Source organism: Octopus sinensis, linkage group LG14, assembly GCF_006345805.1.
Source record: "Octopus sinensis linkage group LG14, ASM634580v1, whole genome shotgun sequence".
In the NCBI taxonomy this organism is placed as follows: Eukaryota; Metazoa; Mollusca; class Cephalopoda; order Octopoda; family Octopodidae; genus Octopus; species Octopus sinensis.
In genome coordinates this window covers 48,670,787-48,694,422 of record NC_043010.1, presented here as the reverse complement: position 1 = coordinate 48,694,422, position 23,636 = coordinate 48,670,787, and the positions used below count along the sequence as shown (strand labels likewise).

At 34.6% G+C, this 23,636-nt stretch overlaps 1 long non-coding RNA gene across 1 annotated transcript in view; it reads left to right on the top strand.

Annotated features, from left to right (window-relative positions):
• Positions 1–5,374: 5,374 nt before the first annotated feature.
• Positions 5,375–23,636, top strand: part of LOC118766138 — an 18,833-nt gene continuing 571 nt past the window's right edge. Inside the window, exons 1-2 of the long non-coding RNA XR_005002049.1 lie at positions 5,375–5,387; positions 8,221–8,226. This is a non-coding gene — a long non-coding RNA (uncharacterized LOC118766138). The remainder of the gene's footprint in view (positions 5,388–8,220; positions 8,227–23,636) is intronic.

Here is a 23,636-nt window from a genome sequence, read left to right as displayed (position 1 = left end):
GTGAAGAAGGTGGTGGTCATCAGTTAGTGATTCACTTCAAACAAACCGTTGGTGTCTTAATGTCTTCAGCAAGAACATTAACGAAGTGAGTGCAATGAAATAAATATATTTAGACGAGGCACAAATACTGAGGGGAAAATGATATGACAAAAAAACACCTCGTTGTCTCACTGTTATAGCTAACTCAACTTGTTGATAGATATAGTACTTGAATGACTATATATATATATAATATATATATATATATATATATATATATGTATGTATGTATGTATGTATGTATGTATGTATGTATGTATGTATGTATGTATGTATGTGTGTGTGCGCGCGCGTGTGTGTGCGTGCGTGTGTGTGTGTATGTGGAGGCGCAATGACCCAGTGGTTAGGGCAAGCGGACTCGCGGTCATAGATCGCGGTTTCGATTCCCAGACCGGGCGTTGTGAGTGTTTATTGAGCGAAAACACCTAAAGCTCCACGAGTCCCCGGCAGGGGATGATGGCGAACCCTGCTGTACTCTTTCACCACAACTTTCTCTCACTCTTACTTCCTGTTTCTGTTGTGCCTATAATTCAAAGGGTCAGCCTTGTTACACTCTGTGTCACGCTGAATATCCCCGAGTACTACGTTAAAGGTACACATGTCTGTGGAGTGCTCAGCCACTTGCACGTTAATTTCACAAGCAGGCTGTTCCGTTGATCGGATCAACTGGAACCCTCGTCGTCGTAAGCGACGGAGTGCCATGTATGTATGTATGTATGTATGTATGTATGTATGTATGCATGTATGTATGTATGTATGTATGTATGTAAATGATACACATAACGATGCCCTGAGAATATCGCTTCCTATATACTCAAACTTACCCCGCCAACAATACACCTGTTGATCTCACTTCTAATATCTCTCTATGGTAATGGAGACATCCATTAAAAATCGTGTGCTCTAATTATTTACTCATAATCACCAGTACTTCTCCAGAGCCAGATCCACTGGCAGCCTACTGGCTTTAGAGAGCTTCGGTGAAAGCAATGTTGTTGCCCTAGACATCAACAAAATCTTCAACTGTGTTTGAAATACGTGTCACCTATTAAAACTTTCCACCTACCGGATCAACCCAACTTTCATGTCCTGGACCGGCAGCTTCCTAATAGATCACACCATCACTGCATGTGTTGACAGAGATCTTTCTGCCACACTCTTACACCTCTCTTGTGTTTCTGAATGTTCGCCTTAGTCCTTTACTGTCTGCTTTCAATATATCAGAGACCTACTTGCTGCCACATACAATAATTTCGACATCTTATGCAGTAACATGACTCTTCAATCCTTCTTAACTTTCTCCAACTTCGCATCATCTACACGCAGCTAGACACCACTCGCCAAACGTGTATTGTAAAGGGAGACTATAACTTAATAATTTTCTGCGCATAATTAGCATGGTTTACATATCTAGACTCTAGTTTGAAATTTTACAGAATGAGCAGAAAAGGCAGAATTTGTAATTAGTAAACTGTTTCCTCTTCACCTCATAAGGAGTACTTTAGTTACGAGCTCTGATACAAATTCTGAAGCTTTTAATTGTATATCTTAGATATATTTCTGCTGTCGATCGAAGAAGCATTCTCCGATAAAGAAGCGAACGTCTGTTTTCCACCGCAGAACGTTATACTTTTTGCTTTTTCTTTTCTTGAACACAGAAGGATGAAGGTCCTTTTATTTTGCTGAATTAATCTAATCAATGGACGGTTTAATTAATGGAATTTTAATTTGTTATTGTTAACGTCTTTTCAAGGATCCTAAAGCTATGATATTCATCATGAATTGAAAACATTTTTCCGTTCCTGGAAGGTCCAGAGATGATTACATTTTGTGAACAAAACTATAGGCCATGCATGGTGTAATTACATAATATAATTGGAAAAAATAACAAACTTTCTTTTAAAAAAATATTTGAATACAAATCCCACAAAACTTTAAAAAAAAGTATGAAGAAGGAAAATTGAAGGGAATTATGCATTATTGAAAGAAAGGAATAGAAACAAATCACCTTGTGCAATTTCGAAATATTTTCTCACCGCAATACTAATTAAATACTAAAAAAAAAACCCTGCTGATATATATATATATATATTATATATATATATATATAAAATATATTCTGTTACTGTATTAATTCATTCCATCTGGAATTTTCCGTCCTTCATTTTTAGTCCTTGTTTGTCCTTCCCTTCAATGACATTTCTTATCTCTCTCTCTCTCTCTCTCTCTCCTCTATATATATATATATATATATATATATATATATATATATATATATATAGATCAGACTAAAAGAGAAAATTTGGCGCGTTGAAAATCTGAGGTCTAAGTTCCATGACACTGCGTGTCTGGTTGCGTCAGTGATATAAGAAATGTCATTGAAGGGAAGGACAAACAAGGACTAAAAATGAAGGACGGAAAATTCCAGATGGAATGAATTAATACAGTAACAGAATATATTATATATTATATATATATATATATATATAGTGTACATATGTATGTATGTATATGTCTTTTGTGTGTGTATGAATAAGTGAATGTTATTTGTATGTAATGTGTTTATATTTTTATGCTGTTATATTTCTGTAAGTGAATATTATTATAAACAGACTTAGATTTATTTTAATTAAATTTATTTTACCATTAATTAATTTACTCTGGGCAAATATGTTTTTTTCCTTCTAACTAAAGTTATATTTTTTATTTAAGGTTTCCTATGATTTTACATTATGATTTTTAAACCTTTTATGTACATCAACGTTTCTTAGAAAAAACCTCATTAGTTGAAAGAATCTGTGAAACGAAACCAATTTCAAATGCGTATCTGTCAATGTAAATTGTATATTTATACATATTACCTTAATTTTTTTCCATTCTCAATCAAAAATGTCCGACGAACGAACAGTTTTTTGTGATTCTTTTGTGATGTTTTTCCAGCTTTAATAATAAAGCATATTTACGCAACCTCCGGTATTTGAGTTCTATTTTTTCCCACATTGATTCACATTTCTGTGCTTACTCTAATGTAACTTGCTCCTTTTTAAGAAAGTTTGAACGACACTCCACATGTAGGAAGAAGCTGAAAAAAATGGGGAAAAGAATCAGCTAAAAAATGGAACTCTACTCGTTGGATTTTTCTTTAAAAACATAGCAATCCCTACGCAGAAGCAATAACTCAACAGCCAAATTGAAAACACGGAAAATTTTATCCGAGGAATGAGATGGCAAGCTTACTTCTTTGACACGAAACAAGTGAATAACAGAAACAAGTATGGCCTTAAATCTAAAAACCCACTACTTATTATGGAATTAAAAGCTTTTGAAAAAGACCTTTTCGAACTTAGAAGAATAAAATTCCGTAAATTCAGCAATTCACTCCAGAGAGATAGGAAAGAAAAAATTAGAAATATAAGGAACTCGGATAATATTTTCGTAAACTCCGATAAAACAGAAAATCTATAAGCAATTGAAAAAGATCTTTACTACTGACTCCTTTCGAATAGCATTACAGACACCTACAAAAAAGCTAACACGAACTTATATAAAGAGGTGAATATTGAAGTAAGAAGGATTACTAGCATTCTTAAAGTTGGTGATAGGATAAAATACTTCCCCCAAGCCAACCCATTATTAAGGACCATAAAGCTAATTTCAGTAGAAACCCTAAATGTAGACTAATCAGCCCCGCTAAAACAGAAATATGCATTAGTAGCAAAAAATATTTTAGATTTTGTTTTAAAAAAATTATTTAAATAGAATATTAAACTTAAGGATTTGGGGAAATAGTATGTCAGTTATAGATTGGTTCAAGGGAATTAGCCATAAATGTAACTGCAAATTTACGTAGTTCGATAGTGTCGATTTTTACCCGTATTATCCAGGCCTTTACTTCTTAAATCATTAGACTTCGCAAAACAATACGTCACCATTGGATATAGATATTATCCTACATGCAAGGGAACCCCTCCATTTTACGATGATACCACCTGGGTAAAAAAAAAACGAGGATTCTTTATTCGATATGCCGATAGGGCGGAGTTATGTATGCTTATAAGAGCTTATATTTTGCATAACCTGCATCTGAAATACTCTTTTATAGATGCAGGATTATACAGGGATGACTAAGATCAAAACGTTAAAAATTAACAGAAGAAATGACAGATGGTTATGTGCAGACCCTTCTGAAGTTCCAAGTGTTATGCATACAAAATTTGCTGCAAATGTCATAGACATGTGATGCCTCCAATGAAGGACATGTGATGCCTCCTTACTTCTTTCCACAAGGCCTTAGAGTTAAATCTACATTGAATTCCTGGAAACAATTGTTAAGCCCTGGATAGACAGTGTATGCAATGGAAGGCTATATGTGTTTCAGTAAGGCTTTGCACTATCACACATGGCTCTAGTAACACAGGAATGGATAGCTGAAATTATTCATGATCACGTAACCCCTAACATTTGACCTCCTAATTCCATAGATCTCAATCCATTGGACTATTACATGTGGAGCGTTGTGGAGAGAGCGGTCAATGAACACACACCCACAACACCAACGATTTTTTGAAAGCTGCCATAATCAGAGAAATGTCCAAAATGAACCAGGACCACTTGATTCGAGCATGTAGATGATTTAGATCTCATATAAAAGCAGTTGTTGAAACTGAATAACATTATAGAAAAGGAGGTTTATTTTTATCCTCATAGCATTCTTTTATAAATAATGTTATTATCTGTTATATATCTGGGTTTTTTTTTCATAAACATAAATGTGTCCTCAGATATCATACGTACCCCGTACTTAATTGTTTAACCCTGCTATTTATTCTATCGGTTTCTTTCACCAAACCGCTAAATAACGAAGACGTAAACATACAAGCAGCTTTTACAAGTATACAAGCTCAAATTCTTAAGCCTTTCCTCTGAGCTGAACAAATAATAATCCTTGATTTGAACGTTTTTGTGTTCAGGTTTGACTTAAGGATCTCTCATATAATTTAAAAAGGATTAAGGTTCTCGGCCTGTTCAAATAAAAACAGCTCCCATTTCATCTCTAGGGGAACCTTTTGTTTAATTTTATTGAAAGAAGTGAAAAGACCCTACCATACAGAATCCGCATACGATTATTTAAAAGGAAAAATGATGCTTTCGTAGAAGTTCTTGCCTGTAATGATATTTTCGTTTCAGAGAATAAATTGACTAATATCTCAACATCTTGGTGTGAGACTCAGTCTGACATCATTACACTCTTCTGTATTTTTGTATAATCCTTTTTTTAATGGGGTTTGCTTTGTGAACGAATGCCTTAGCGATTGTTTACGATTTGCGCGTGTAACTTGTGTGTGTGTGTGTGTGTGTGTGTGTGTGTGTGTTATTATTATTATTATAATCATTATTATTATTATTATTATCATTATTGAGTGAGAGAGCAGTGCATGCCATCAAAGTGACACTGGGGTAAAATATACGAAGCCCAGTACACCCATCATAACTACCCGTCTAATAAGGGTACATCAGGCACATGCATCACAACCATATGTGCGCGACATGGTGATCTCATATCTAGATAAATAGCACATGACCTTGCAGGTGGGACCCAGGTAGAACTTTCTTCATTTCGAGTAACCGATCCCACTCAAAAGGTCCCCGAATAAGGGATGTTTAAGGTTGTTAAACGACACACCCATGTTACCGAAGGTGAATTTTTCAATCCCCAAGCAATTCCTCTCAGCACATGGCTACGATGCTCCCCCAATACTTCCGCTCGTGATCAGAGATGTACATATTGTCAGCCACTAAAGGACGTGCTCAACTGATAAATTACTATTATCATTATTATCATTAAGGCCACGAGCTGGCAGAATCGTTAGCACGCCGTTGAAAATGCTTAGCTGCATTTCGTCTGCTGCTACGCTCTGAGTTCAAATTCCACCGAGGTTGACTTTGCCTTTCATCCTTTCGAGGTTGATAAATTAAGTACCAGTGAAAAACTGGGGTCGATGTAATCGACTAGTCCCCTACCCACAGATCCTAGACCTTGTACCTTAAGTAGAAAGGATTATTTTTATTAAAGCGGCGAGTTGGCAGAATTGATAACACGCTGGACGAAATGTTTAGCAGTATTTCACCCGTCGCCACGTTCTGAGTTCAAATTCCGCCATGGTCGTCTTTGTCTTTCCTCCTTTCGGGGTCTATGTAATCGACACATCCCCTCCTCAAAAATGGTTGCCACTGTAACAAAATTTGAAACCATTATTATTGTTATTATTTTTAGTTTTATTATTATTATTATTATTATTATTATTATTATATTATTATTATTTATTATTATTATTATTATTATTATTATTATTATTGAGTGAGAGAGCAGTGCATGCCATCAAATTGACGCTGGGGTAAAATATATGAAGCCCATCCCGCTAAAAAGGCCCCTGAATAAGGGTTGTTTAAGGATGTTGACCGAACCACCCATGTTTTCAGAGGTGAATTATCTAAACCTCCAAGAATTCCTTTCAAAACACGGCTATGATGCTACCCCACTACTTCTGCTCATGATCAGAGATGCACATATCGTCAGCCACCTAGGGACAAGCTCAACTGGTTAAGGCCAAACAACTGACAAGCAAATCTGTGGTATTGAGCAGAATATTTGCTGTAGCCCATCTTTTATACCAGACAAAACAATGTACATGATAACACTTCCAATCAGTTAGGATCAGAAGCCACGAGAGCCACTGCCTGATACTGCAGCAGGGCATTTATTATTATTATTATTATTATTATTATTATTATTATTATTATTATTATTATTATTATGAGTTCTAATTCTGCCGACTTTCCCCGTCATCTTTCTGGGGTCGATGAAGTAAAGCACTGATGTCGAACTAATCGACTTACACCTCCCGTCAAAATTGCTGACCATGTGGCATCATTAGAAAAAAAATGTATTTTCATCTTCTCAATTATCTATGATTGAGAGATAGAGGAGGAAAATCTTAATTTCTTAAGGGAATATATATTTTTGCAAAAGACTGTAGTAACTTTCATTGCAGACTTCAAAGAATTATGATGATTTCGTGACGTGGTCTTTTTGTCTGAGATCATGTTTTGAAACTAAGATAAAAGCAGTTTGAAAAAAAAACAAAACAATCTCATCCTCGTCAGTTCGTTTATTAAATTTAGGCGTATGTGTGGCTGTGTGGTAAGTAGCTTGTTTACCAACCATATAGTTCTGGGTTCAGTCCCACTAGGTGGCACCTTGGGCAAGTGTCTTTTACTATAGCCTCTGGTCGACCAAAGCCTTGTGAATGGATTTGGTAGACGAAAACTGAAAGAATCCCGTCGCTTATATGTATAAGTGTGTGTGTGTGTGTGTGTGTGTGTGTGTGTGTGTTGTGTGTGTGTGCATGTATGTGTGTGTGGTGTGTGTGTGTGTGTGTGTTGTGCTTTTGCATCTGTGGTTGCCCCCCAACATCGCTTGAAAACCGATGCTGGTGTGTTTACGTTACCGTAACTTAGCGGTTCGGCAAAAGAGACCGATAGAATAAATACTAGGTTTATAAAGAATAACTCCTGGGATCGAATTGCTCGACTAAAGGCGGTGCTCCAGCATGGCCACAGTCAAATGACTGAAACAAGTAAAAGAGTAAAAGAGTTTAAGAAACACAGAAAGAGAGTTAAATTCGGTTTGTAAGATACAGAACCCATTTTGTCAGAGACCAGGCCGCAGTTTCGAGCGAAGAAAATGTTAACACCATTTTACAGATAATAAATGTTTAAATGAAGTCTGTGCGTTTCTGGATATGGCTAACTTGTTTCTTCCACGCTGCAACTGATGCATGGAATTATTTTCTCTTAAAAGGAATAATCATGCCATGCTGTCCCATTACATTGACGAAAACTATCACTGAAATCGGAATTAAGAATTTACTGGCATTAGGAGTAGCAACCAAAATGTGTTCCAAACACTGACTAAATCAGTGTTTCTCAATCCTTTTTTTTTTCTTTGGTCCCAAACCCTCATATACATTATTTTACACGATGTTCCATCTATTCACCTTACTGTGAAAGGTTGATATAAAGGTTCTCTTGCTTTTTCCCCCCTCTTGTTTTCGTGTTTCTTTCTTTCTTTTTCTTTTTCTCTGCTACTATCCTTGCTGTGATCCGCTTGATAGATGATAGTATGAGGTCATCAGTAATTGTTGTCTCTGTAATTTCGGGGGAGGAGGCAAATTGATTACATCGACCCCAGGGCACCCCTGTCACTTATTTTATTTTCTTGAAAATTCTCCATAACTAAGGGTGTTGCGTACACGTTCTAATAAAATTTCTGGTCTTTTTCTTTTTAATGGAATATCAAAATACAGTTCTTCCATCTATTGTAGAGAAAACCATCAACAAAGGAACACTGCCCTTCCTCCAATCACCAAAGTATGATTTTTTAATCTTTCTCTTTTTTTTGTCTACCGGACTGGGAATGATGCGAACCTTTTCGTTTTGACGAATTAATCTAATAAATGGACATCCTAATTAATGGAACTCTAATTTGTTATTGACAGCATTTTTTTCGGCTAATCCTACAGGTATGATAATCATCACGAAATGAAAATATTTTTTTTATTCCCCGAAGGTGACAAATGATTAGTTTTTATAATAAAAAATTTAAGCCTTCTATTATCTTATTACATAAAATTTTATAAAAAAAAAGTAACAGCGAACCTTAACGGGAAAAAAGAAAACAAAATTAGTTCGCAAATCTGAGATCAGAAGAAAGTAAGAAAACTGTGTTGAATGATACAATATCTGAAAGTAAAGGAATAGAAACAAAAGAGAAATTTTGTAAATTTTTAAAGATTCTCACGACTAAACTAATTAGATTTATCTCTTTGCGAAATCCTGCTCCAGTAGTGACTACAACATTTAAAAACCTATCAAGACTTCAGCAGCTGTTCCGGTTTTATGATTCCGGAGGCGTTTTTGTGTGTGTATGAATGTATGTATATATGTATTTCTGTTGTGTATGTATGTATAGTATATACTATATATATTATATATATATATATATATATATATATATTATATAAAAGGCTTAGTAAAATAAATTACTTTGCCGCATACTGAACTCGTTAGAAATAGCAGCTAAAAAAACTATTTCTAACACTTAAAGAAAACCTCTCTCATATAGTGCTTGCTCAATTCAACCAAGAAAGTATGAGGGTAGAGACATTAAAAAATCAAATGCAAAGGTTATTTGAGTACGTACGTTTCAAGATTAGCCAAATCGACCCTTCTCTCTCAGCAGCTCAGAATGCCCATCAGCTGGTGGAAAGGGGAGAACAGAAATTTTTCTCTTGCATATTTGAGTTAGCTAGCACTGTTAGTTGGAACAAATCTTCAGAAGCGATACAAGCCGAAAGGGTATGCTCCCATTTTCAGTGTTTCAAACTCAAACAAGGGCATTCTGAGCTGATGAGAGAAGGGTCGATTTGGCTAATCTTGAAACGTACGTACTCAAATAACCTTTGCATTTGATTTTTTAATGTCTCTACCCTCATACTTCTTGGTTGAATTGAGCAAGCACTATATGAGAGAGGTTTTCTTTAAGTGTTAGAATAGTTTTTTTAGCTGCTATTTCTAACGAGTTCAGTATGCGGCAAAGTAATTTATTTTACTAAGCCCTTTTATATAATGTAATAATTTGAATTTGCCTTAAATGGTCCCTTTGCATACTGAATACTTGGTGAAATTGATTAATTAATTAATTAATTTTACCCTCAATTGTTGAAATTATATATATATATATATATATATATATATAATATATATATATATATAATATATATATATATATATTATATATATGTATGTATGTATGTATGTATGTATGTATGTATGTATGTATACGCGTACACATATAAACGCGCACGCGTGCATACACACACATATACGTAAATGTGTTGGGGTTTCACAAGTAACTTGCTTACACGATATGTATTCACTCGGTGCAATTATAAATGGTTGACAGAAATGTGAGAAAATGTACAAGCAAAACAAACATAACAGAAAATAGATGATTTTTGGGTTTAGGTTTTTTTTTATATTGAAAGATATAGTCTTAGAAAGAGATATAGGTATATTAAATAGGTATATATATATATATTGATAGGTAGTGAAACAGAGAGATAGACAAATGGACGAACAGACAAACAGATAGACGGCGAGATATACAAATAAAAAGATAGACCGACAGGCAGACAGAAAGCTAAATAGGGAGACTGATAGATAGATAAATAGATAGATAGATAGATAGATAGATAGATAGATAGATAGATAGATAGATAGATAGATAGATAATACATACATACACACATATATTCATACAGACATTCATACATACATACATACATACATACATACATACATACATACATACATACACACACATACATACATACATACATACATAGAATAACAAATCATAATATAATAAACTGAATTAGCAAATAATTGTGAACTTGGAGACTTGTTACTGAATCAAATGTTAATATATAATGGTGTGAATTCCGCCGAGGTCGACTTTACCTTTCATTCTTTCGGGGTCGATAAAATAAGTGACAGGTGAGCCTTGGGGTCGATGTAATCAATTTGCCTCCTCCCCCGAAATTACAGAGACAACAATTACTGGTGACCTCATACTATCATCTATCAAGCGGATCACAGCAAGGATAGTAGCAGAGAAAAAGAAAGAAAGAAAGAAACACGAAAACGAGGGGGAAAAGCAAGAGAACCTTTATATCAACCTTTCACAGTAAGGTGAATAGATGGAACATCGTGTAAAATAATGCATATGAGGGTTTGGGACCAAAGAAAAAAAAAAGATTGAGAAACACTGATTTAATCAGTGTTTGGAACACATTTTGGTTGCTACTCATAATGCCAGTAAATTCTTAATTTCGATTTGAGTGATAGTTTTCGTCAATGCAATAATACAGTCTTCCTTAACAAAATAATACACGCATTAGAGAAGTTGTTTAGCATATGTTCCATAAAGAGTAAAATGCATGTAAAGAAATCCTCTTGGCACACATACCGGGAGGATGCTCAATTCAAATGGAATAGTAACTGTACTCCTTGGTCGCATATATACTGTACATGTTAATGCTGATTAGATTAATAAACTCGTATGCTGTTTCTGACTTTATGGAGTATGTCTCTTTTGGTCCATAGACGGTCAAATAAATAATCTCAAGTAACTATCATTATGGGATGATCCCGCAGTTTCCTAACTGGCTATAAAAAAATTATGGCTTCGTTCAACCAAAATTTCCCCAAAATTCATTTACGGGTTCAAGAAGCGTACACCTATACTTTCGTTCAGCTTCCATTTATTTCATCAGGTAAGAATCAGCGCATTCATCTTTCTTCTTTCTCGTTAGCAATGAAGCTAAAGCATATCTATGCAGAGACCTTTTTTTCATACCTGCCTATTGGATCACTTGCATTATATTTTCAATTATTAAATTTATCTTTCATCGTTGGGACTTTTGTTGTTATAACTTTATAAAAAATTCATACATTCCTCCCATCTGTAAGTTTATTGACATGTTTGAAACACAGAGAAATGTAATTTGTACGTTGACTATCCACCACAGTCATTAGATAACTAATATTCGCAAATATAATTATTTAGAGTATGTGTTCATTCATCATTATTAGCGAAGTATTTCAAACGACATTTTTTTTTTGTTTTCAAATTCGTTTTGTTTTTTCCAAATGATTTATTGCATAGAACTATCGATGTGGCAGCATCAAAAACACATTGTTAAATCAGATGTTTTTGATAATGAAACCTGTTTCTTCTTTTTCCATTTTTTTTTCTTTTCGATTTTCCCTCGCGGAAACAATGATGGCCAACATTCTGGGATCTACTGTTTATTGTAGCCTACAATTAAAAAGTCTTTTACTCTGGCCCTCAAGGTACTTTTGTTCGGATTAGTAAAATAGGATATATGGGTAAAGGCATGGTTGTGGGGTTAAGAAGTTCGCTTTGGCAACCGCATGGTTTCGGGTTCAGCCTCATTGCGCGGTACGTTGGACAAGTGTCTTCTGCTATAGCCAAGAGCCGATCAATGATTTGTGAGTAGATTTGGTAGACGAAAACTGTGTGGAAGCCCGTCCATGCGCGTGTGGATGAGCGTGTAAATATATGTGTATGTGTTGCGTTTGTTTGTATTTATGTTTGCTCCTCCCTACCGACGTTGGTTTGTTTACGTCTCCATAATTCAACGCTTCGGCAAAAGAGAAAAACTTTGATCAGGACCAGAATATTATCAGAAACAATGGTAGATGTTCGTGTTCAGACCCTTCTGAAGTACCAGCAGTCATGCACATAAAATTTCCTGCAACTGTCATAGCCTTTGAAGTTGTCAGTAATGAAGTACATGTGATACCTCCTCACTTCTTTCCACAAGGCCCTAGAGTTAACACTACTGGTTACATTATGGTCATGGAAACAGTTGTCAAGCCCTGGATAAATAAAGGACTCTACACCATCAAGTAAGGCTCAAGCAATCCAAGAATGGGTGGCTGACAATTTTCATAACCACTTAACCACAAACATTTGGTCTCCAAACTCACCCAATCCATTAAACTACTATGTGTGGAGTGTTGCTGAGAGAGAGGTCAATCAACCTCCCCATAACACCAAGGATTCTTTGAAGGCCGCCATATTCAATGTAATGTCTGATATGAACCAGGACCATTTAATTCATTGGTTTAGATTTATGCTGGTCGACTTTGGTAATAAAAGTTAAAGTTTGTATTTTCATCCTTGGTAAGTTCATAGTAATCCATGACTGGTTTTGATTTATGCAGATAGACTTTGATAAGAAAATTTCGAGTTTGTGTGTATATATATATATATATATATCCTTGTTAAATCTTGGTCATCCATGATGCATTAATGAACAAATTTTTAAGCTGTCATGTTTCATATATTTATATATATTTGTAATGCAATACTGCTTAAGACAAATATATCTTCGTGAGAAATTTTTTTGATATTGAATTTCATGCTATTATTTCAAAATACAATATATACATTCATATATATTTTCACGTGTGTGTGTGTGTATAAACGCACATACATATATACATACACCATATTTGTGTGTGTAAATATAAAATCATATACTCGCAATATATAATGCAGTACACAGCCCAACAACATTATGACTGATGAGTAGGCAGTGAAAAGGAGAGAGTATGGTGATGTACAAAACAACTTTTGATGAACAAAGCAGTGCTGTCCAAAATAAGAAAACAACACACGAAACTTTGGGACAGTATGGTTTGATTATAAGAAAGCTTTCGACTTCGTTTGCCTCTCATTGTTTCTGAAATTTCTGCACTGTGTAAAAGTGTCTACTGCCTTAGTGTTGTTATCTTTGAGAGATTCACGAACACCTAAGCAATAATTTTTATGCTTTCACATGAAAATGGAAAGGCCGTTTCTGATCTGATATTTGGAAGGGAATATTACAAGAAAATAGTCTTTCAGTAATTCTGCTTTCTTTTTGCTTTTTTTTATTATATATATATATTAAATCCATTATCGTTTCTGCTACAAAAATAGCCAATGGCTACTTGTTAGGGCTTGCAACCGCTAGAGATACCAATGTAACCTATAATTTCTCTGCTAGTTCCTCAACATTTACGGTGGGATTTCGTTCTATCAATGTTTCCAGGACGTCCTCATCGAGCTCTGTAGATCTTCCAGGACGAGGCTCGTCTTCTAGATTGTAGTTTCCGGGTCTGAATTTCTGAAACCACAGTTGACACTGGTTATTGTCCGATCCCCATGTAATGCATTAATATTCCTCGCACTTTCCGTTGTGTTGTTGCCTTATTGAACTCATTAAGCAAAATATGCCGAATATGCTCCTTTGTCACTTTCATTATAGCTTTGAAAAAAATAACTGTTAAAATCTAACTGCATTCTTCAAAACTTACACTAAGAATAAGGACAAGGTAAAATTACTACCTGTTTTTATCCCGTCTCCTTCCAACTTTTAGTTCATGCAATTGAAAAAAAACTGCATTATTTATGGGATGACTCAATATATTATACGAAAGTGTTACGAACAAAGATAGAGTGACCTGTGAATACCCAGTGACAACTTGACGACAAAAACAGTCATCTCGAGAATTTGCCAGAAGATGTTTGCAAATTTTCACACATCGTTGAGCCTGGATATCGGTCAGTCCAAGAGGAGCTTCTCGACAGCGAGGTTATGGATGTGTCGATTGATGGTACTTTGTGAAGGACCAAGTTCTGCTGACAATGTACGTGTGCTTGTGCTTGGCTTTTGTTCAACAATTTGAAGCAAGGCCTCATCTACCATAACAGGTCTTCCTGAGCTTGGTTTGTCTTCGAGACTAGTGTCACCTTTCTTGAAATGTCTGAGCCAGTTTTGTGCCACATGTTTGTTAACAGTTCCAGGGCCTTCCACATCACTAATTTCTTTTGCCGCTGCCCTTTCATTCTGTTCATTTTTCCACAGGTAACGTAAAATGGCTCTAATTGCAATTTCTTCTGCACTCATTATTATAGCCCCAAAATTAAGAATAGACAATGTTATATATGTAAATAAAAGCTAAACAAATCAGTAACGATTGGACATGTATCAAATCAATGTTACAAAATGGAGATACAAGTTGCCAAAAGCCATCATTGAAAACCCGAAAGAAATGTTTGAGTCAACCTGAAGTACACACATAAATACACACACACATAAACATACACACACACACACATACACACACACACACACACACACACACATACATATATATATATATATATATATATATATATATATATATATATATATATATATATATATATATATATATTAGGAATTAGAATTCCAGCATTATATTTCTATTAGTTGCGATTTTGGAATAGAATATTTGTAAGTAAATACGGAAAACCCTTTTTCTGTTCACATTTTTGCTCAGTATTATATTAAAGAATAATCATTTTCTTATGGACATGCAGAGAATATTGAAAAGTTCTGGTTCTCATACATCTAGAAGGTTCGTTGATGTTGCGGAGACATGGATTGAATAACAAAGGAAGAGATACGAATAAAGAAACCATTTTAGAAAATTGTTTGCAAACAGTTTTCTTTCAAAATAAATAAAAATACATTAATAATAATAATAATAATAATCATAATAATAATAATAATAATAATAATAATAATAATAATAATAATAATAGTAATAAGTCTTTCCTTTTCAGTGTGGGGATTCATCAATGCGTAAGTTAAACCAGGAAATACGGTGACACGTCACGTAATCAATTCAAAATTGAAGAGAAAAACCGATTATAAGCGAGACAAAAAATAACAATACTGTAAAATAATAAATTAGAGGAAGTAAGAAAGGAAGCAAGCAAGAAAAGAGGGAAGATGAGGACATAACCGTTATTCGAAAGATAAAATGTTACATAACTAGACAAACTACAGTCTTGTTGGTAATGAACAAAAATGGCGGATGATAACTGCACTGGGGGTGAAAAATGATGGATGAAAACTGAAAGAAAACGCTGGTGATTGCTTCTTGCCTATCTTCTTTTCAATCAAGATATCTTTCTGTCTATCTATCTATCTATATATCTATCTATCAATATCTATCTGTCTGTCTGTCGGTCTGTCTGTCAATCTATCTACCTACCTACCAACCTACCTACCTACCTACCTACCTACCTACCTGCCAGTCTGTCTGTCTGTCTATCTATCTACCTATCTATCTGTATACAGGTACAGATGTATGGTTAAAATATTTGCGTCACAACCACAGGTTTGTGGCATCTCAGATCGCCTCTCGTCAACGTCAACCTGAATTGGTAGTTAGTACGTTCTACCATACCTACAGATTAACCAATGTCTTGTGAGTGGAATTAGCTAAACGGAAACTGTGCGAAGTCATTTGAATATATGATACATATGCGTATAATCTAAAAATGTATACATGTATAATAAAAATTATATTTATTAATTACAAAAATAGACATAATCCCTAACAGCTGCTTCGATTCAGACTTTGAAATTTTTAATCAAAATAATTAAATCATTATAAAGTTGAGTCTCGTCGGAGGTAGAAAAAAGACATACCATTACATCTTTATGCTTTTACGTGTTAAGTGTACGGAGAATAACTGAGTGTTGTTTTATAGAAAAATCAGTATAGAGCTTATAAAAGAGGGAAAGAAAGTGTGTTTAGAGAAATAAATATAAAATATAACAATGTACTCTGGGTAATCATTAAAATGTATAGAGATAAACAATATATAGTAATTAACCTTGTATTTAAGTATCATATTAATATTAGGGTAAATATGTTTATAAAATTTAAGTAATAAGGGTTTATAAATTCGCAAGTAAAAATAAAAACGGATAGAATTATAGTTAAATTTATATATATTTTTGAATCCATATATCAATATAAATACGTTCAAATATTTATACATATAAAAATGCATAAAAATTTTGTTATTGTTTATGGAAGATATAATAGTAGCTAAGTTATGGGTTAAACAATATCCAATATTGATAGTTTTATTATTTATTATTTCATATCTGTTATTAATATTAAAATGTTTATTATTAATCGTAAAAATAGATTTTACTAAATTACTTTTAATTTGAATAGCAAAAGAGATCATTAGCCAAATTTTAGTATTAGATTTATCCGTACTATTTTAATTACTAGTGTACCCGTGCCATCAGAAATGACGGCATGAAAAGGATACAGAAAATATAATTAAAATATAAACGTTCCAACCTTTATCTCAGTAATTGCTTCAACACCACTTTTCTAGCGAAAACCCTACCAGCAATACGTTCGCCTTGTTTTCGATGGTCCGTTTCAGTATTAATTAATTTTTCCATTAATCATAGTGTAATAAAGTGAATAGCATACAGATACATATATAATTAATTATACTTCACCTTTAGGTTTTATTAAGGAACCAGACTATTTAACTGCAACTTATATTCCCCTCCCACCGCCTGATATCCCCAATATGCTCACTAACCGGTATGGAGGCTATAAATCTTCACTTACCTCTACCCACTAACTAAATATTTAGTGCCTTTCTAGCTCTTTTATTGGTCATTATAGGCATATGTTTGTTCTCTCATTCCAGGCCAGCTTCGGATTGAGTCTAGGCGTGTTCCTACTGTGGTCATAGATTTTACTTCTATAGTTGGAAACACATCTGATGAAAACGGTCTTTTGCTATGATGTAATATACTCATTTATTTATTTATTAAACATGTGTTAGAAATAGTTGTAATGAACTGACATTCATCCATTGATATATATATATATATATATATATATATATATATATACTATGTATGTATGTACGTACATATTGAAGGGAAAACTTTGACACTGGCTTCTAAGCTTCAGTTCAAATGTCTTCGTTCTGTTTGGTTTCCCTAGCATATTATATATTGTTTGGTTCATGGTAAGGGTGTGGCCTAGTGGTTTTTATTGTATATGTTTTAATAGTTTATTCTTGTGCCATATAATGAAGCATCTTACGAGTAGTTTAATTTACTGAGCAGAAATAAGATATGGGGAGAGATATAAAAACGGAATAAAGTTAGGTGAGGAGATGATGGAAAACAAAAGAGGAAGGTGAACATGTACAAGGTGGTGGAATAAAAGAAGCACATAAGCAAACATTGTTCTGGTTGAGTTATGCTCAACAAAGCCATGAACTTTGTTCAAAGGAGATGGTTAACATTTGCTACATATGGTTATATTTTGTGGAGGAAATTAGATATTGGTTTTGTTTTATTGCATGAGATATTTCAAGCAGATATGTAACCATATGTATGAGATATTAGGCTTGTATGCTGGCTCATTTCAAAGAAAAATTATATTCTCTGAAAGATCAATCCAAGAATATTATAAGAAGAAAAGAGTTTAAAACATTTTTTAGAGTTACGAAGCCCAACAAACAAGATAAACCAAAAATGTATTAAAAGCTTGGAAACCTACAAAACTTTACAGTGTGGCAAAGGCTAATGAAAGGAAGCTGACTGTCCCCCATTCCCTAGTAAAATTAAACAAATATGGTTCTCTGATTAATTGTATTAAGTGATCATTCATTTAACGTTCGACTACATTTTTATATAACTGAACCGTCATATACAGATATATATATATACACGTATGTATGTCTGTATATATATATATATATATATGTGTGTGTGTGTGTGTGTGTGTGTGGTGTGTGTGTGTGTGTGTGCGTGTGTGTGTATGTGTGTGTGTGTGTGTATGTATGTATATATGCACCCATAAACATGTATATACATTTACACGCATGCGTATTTATATACATATGCATATGTGTATATGTGTGAGTGAGTGAGCGAGCAAGTGTGTGAGTGAGTGTGTGTGTGTGTGTGTACGTTGTGTGTGCGTGTGTGTGAGTGAGTGTGTGAGTGAGTGTGTGTGAGTGTGTGTGTGTGTGTGTGTGTGCGTGTGTGTTGCTAAACGTCCTTGCTTCATCTATAAACAATTTTTGTTTAAGATCTCTTTTCTCTGTTTTGCATTTTATTTCTTTCTAATTTACATAGTGTGTCTCTAGTTCACACATTCTATACATATTCTTGGTTCCTTTCTTACACACACACACAAACACACACAAATATATACATGTACACATACATGCATACATACATTTATATGTATATATATATATAATATATATATATATATATATATATATATATGAATATATATGCACAAACATATATTTATATATATATATATAATTATATATATATATGTATGTATGTATGCATGTATTATTTATATAATTGTACATATATGTTTTTGTGTATGTGTGTGTATACACTCGCTCCCATTCCGTTTAAGTGCCACTAAATCAATTCTCTTTCTTTTACATTTTCTTTCTTTCTCGATAGATCTGTCACTCAGCCACAAACAAACACACACACACACACACACACATACACAAACACATACACATGCGCATGCACACACACACCAATCTTTTCTTTCCTTATTCTCTCTCCCTCCTTACCCCCCCCCATTACTTTAATCGATAAATAAATCAATCAATCAGTCGCCTGCACAAGCCGACACACTGTCGCGTTATAATCTCTTCCAATTTTTGTGCCGGTTTCTTTTTTGTTTTACTCCCTCTCACTCTTTTTGCCTTTGACATCCCCTAGTTTTTCTCTCTCTCTCTGTCTCTCTTTCACACACGCACATATACACACACATACATACACTCACATATATATATTCACATACTAGTTACATACATGCATGATATATTGGCTCAGAGAACTACACGCTAACATTCTCTTCTTTAATTAAAATTCATCAGGCGTAACATATTAGTAAAAACGTCTATTGCAAAAATTTACCAAATGCTTCTAGTTTACGAAATAAAACAAACCGTATAATGGATGTACGTATAAAATATACACACGTCTAATAAATATTACAAATGTCATGATTGCAGTTTATATCATTTAACCAATCGATTTTTCGACATTTCTTCCAATATGGAGGACAATTGAGTTATCCTCGTAAATTGAAAGGCACTTACAGGCTGCTTCAGAAGTATCCTTCAACATTTAAATGCTATATAAAAATTTTATTTCTCTTTTTGTTACAATTCCGTTTCTGTATATATATATATATATATATATATATATATATATATATATATTCGTCCTATTTTTCTGGATTGCCATGCTAGCTTGGCGATAACTATCAATATATATATATATATATATTATATATATATATATATATATTAATAGTTATCATCAAGCTAACATGGCAGTCCAGAAAAAAAGGACGAATGCTGCCGTTGATTAGCTCCAAGAAGCCATCGCCTCTAGCTAGCTATGTGACACAAACCTGTCTCCATTACAACCTTCGAACAGGAGAAGTCATCAGCTTCCCCATGCTGATTCAGACATCCACAGAGTAGTTTCAAGGTATTTGCCGTTTATCGATGTGGAGTAGTCGAACCCAACAGGCATCGCTGTTGACTGTCTGTAATGGACACAGTTTTGTGTGTCACATAGCTAGCTAGAGGCGATGGCCTCTTGGAGCTAATCAACGGCAGCATTCGTCTAAAAAACTAAATAGAATAAAACTACAGGGGAAATACGAACCAACCGCAGCTAATAACACTATATGCGGCAATAGAATGGGGGCAAATAGAGGTAATAAAAGCTCATTAATAGCAAAAAAAAACGGACCCAAACATCACACAATTGAAGGTATAATCCATGCATATGGAAAATGAGTGCACGGTTTCAGGAGGAAGAAGAAAGAGGACCACCAATAATAACTCCACGGAGAGAAACAAAATATTAATATCATGTGTAACTTCAAACGTAAAGAGGAATGCAGGTTTAACAACAATTGCATGATAAGGAATGTAGTGTACAAATATGAGGTGAAGACAGCTATGCAGAAGTATGTGTACATTAGTGGCACCGGAGACACCATGAAAAATCGTCTGTGAAACCATCTCTCATCATTTTTGAATATAAATGAAAGACACTCCACATCTCTATCGAATTTAGTCTGGAGACGCAAATAGAATGGAGTGGAATATACGACCCACTTGTCCAATATAAAAAAGTGGTGCCCCATATAACAGAACAACATGGTTATGCATCCTATGCCTAGAAAAAACACTAGAAATAATCGCATCCATGGAAAACCTGATAAACAGGTACTCTGAGGTCATCATATCATGTAAACATAAAAACAAAACATCATTTCTGGAGTTTGAAAAAGGTATTTTAAAACGAAATAACATAAAACAGCGAAGGAACTCAAACAAATAAACAAACCATTGAGATGTTATACACTATATCAACAGAAACAATGAAAAGGTCCATGATCACCATTAGAAGGTAGCATTTATCAATTCAGTCAACAAACCCCACTGACAAATATACTAACAGTACCCGATGACCTGATGAGTTCAGAATTTATTGAAGATAATCAGGCCTTTAATGAAATTAAAGGAAAAAAATTACTACCCATCCTTAACATCTGCTGAATGAATAGCAAAATAAATCCAACACCACCAAACACACTTCCATACCCATATAACTACCACTCCTTCCTCTATTTCCATCGCCTCCCCTCTTCCCCATCAAGCACAGGGAAATACCCACAGAACTCGCTTGACCGTCATACTGGTAAAAAAGGATAAGCATCCCTCTGTTGTACATCAAGAAATGAATCAATGATGATAATCAACCGAATGCCCACAGATACTACGGACTACGCTATAATCATCTCAGGAATACGAATTGTGAATTGTGGAAACGCGCGTAGCGATGCATTAAACGTTTATAAATTTCATCCGAGGATTATTGCTATTGTGTGTGTACATAGGCATGACAGAAGTAAATAGACAAACTTAAAATCATTAAAATTTATTTAAATCTGAAATTGTACATTCAAATTATTTATTAATTGTTATAATGTGAATATGTAATATTTAGTAGACATTACCCTTTGCAGTTTTCAATGCAAGGACCCTATTATGCATGTTACTGACCAGAAGACGAATATTCTCTTGCGGAATTTCTTGCAAAGTTTCATGCAGTAATCTCAAAAGATCTGGTTTCTTGATGTTTCATGAAGTATCTTGTCCACTATGTCCCAGACTTGTTCAATAGAGTTCATATCAGGTGACTAGCATGGCCGTAGAAGCTTTTTAATGCCATTCTCATCCAACAAATCTTGGGTCATTTTAGCCATATGACAAGGAGCCCCATCTTTCATAAATAAAGAGTCTTCTTAAATCATTTCACCACTGGAGAAGATTGGAAGGAGTCCTTTCTGCAATATGGACACATATTTATCTGAGTTTATATTTCCCTCACACTCCACCACCTCTGATCAACCATAGCTCCAAATTACTCCCCAGACAATCAGAGACCAGCTGCCGTGTTTCATTGTTGACTGCAATCTTTTCACATCAAATTCTTGATCACATAGTCTCCAAACCCACATTTGACCACTGTCAGGAAATACAGCAAATCTGGACTCATCAGAGAATATGACAGTGTCCCAAAATGGTAGTGGCTTCTCCACCATCTCACTGGCTCAATCTTTTCTCCGCTTGAGGTTGATTGGCCGAAGAAGTTGCTTCCTTCTTGCTGCTCTGCCATAGTAACCAAGTTTGTGGAGATACCTGACAGCTGTTCTGGGACTGACATCAACTTGTTCTGTTATGTCAGAGGCCTTGCAACGAGGATTATCCTCCTCACTTCTCTTAGCAAAGAGAAGAGTCCTGTTAGAGGGGCCCTGGTCAATCTGGGCGAGGTGATGTGAACTCCTTCCCCTCTCTGGTGAATTGCACAATCACTCTATTAGCAGTAAAAAGCTATTTTACGCTGATTATGTCCACCTTCAGAATGACCCACAATACAGCCTCTTTGAAATTCAGACAGTTCCAAGGCTTCTTTTGTACATGGCATAATTAAACAATCACATATAGAACCTGAAACATAAAAAATGTCAATTAATAAAAAAAAATATAAACCTTTAGAAGTTCGAATAAACATAAAACGATGTTTTATGGGGTGTCTATGTACTTCTATCATGTCTGTGTACAGTAGTCGGGCGAGGTCATATATGTTATCTTTCAAGCTTAGAATAAAATATTTTGAGACTGAAATGTTGCAGAATAGCACACGAATAATACACGGCACTTTATACTAACTCACCTGACTATTGTACTCTCAGAGCATGAAGTTTATAGTAGCGCACATTTAAATCCCCTGTTTATTAAATATTCATCTCTTGCTCGATGGAGTAAATTTGTTGTTGGATCCACTAATAACGGAACAGTATACTTTACTACACACACACACACACACACACACACACACACAACACACACACAAACACACACCCACACATACACTAACACACACATATCTTTATATATATATATATAAATTTGAAGTGTAATATATGGATTGAGAGAAACATGTAACTGTCACGGAAATCTCCACTAGTGTACCCGGCTAGCAGACCACATAGTAATCCAATATGGAGGAGTTCTAGCAACTGAAACCCAGAAGATGCGATAGATAGATAGATAGATAGATAGATAGATAGATAGATAGATAGATAGATAGATAGATAGATAGATAGATAGATAGATAGATAGATAGATAGCTGCAAGCTTGAAGGTAGACAGCGACCACAACTTTTTTTCAGCTCACCGAAACTGATGAGAGAAAGGGTGAAGTTACTTTCAATCTGGAAACCTAATTCAAATAATGGAAGGCACCTATGGCACAGAGGGAGTCGCACACCGTAAGACTCATTACGACAAACAATATATATATAAAGAATTTTATACAAGCTTTATAAATACTCTATATGCTTATATTGAAGGCTTGCTGGTCACTTCTTTGCCTCATCTAATGGGCATTTAGCCAATTCTTTAAGATGTTTTCACAACCATCTCACATTTTTTGCACAAACTTTCC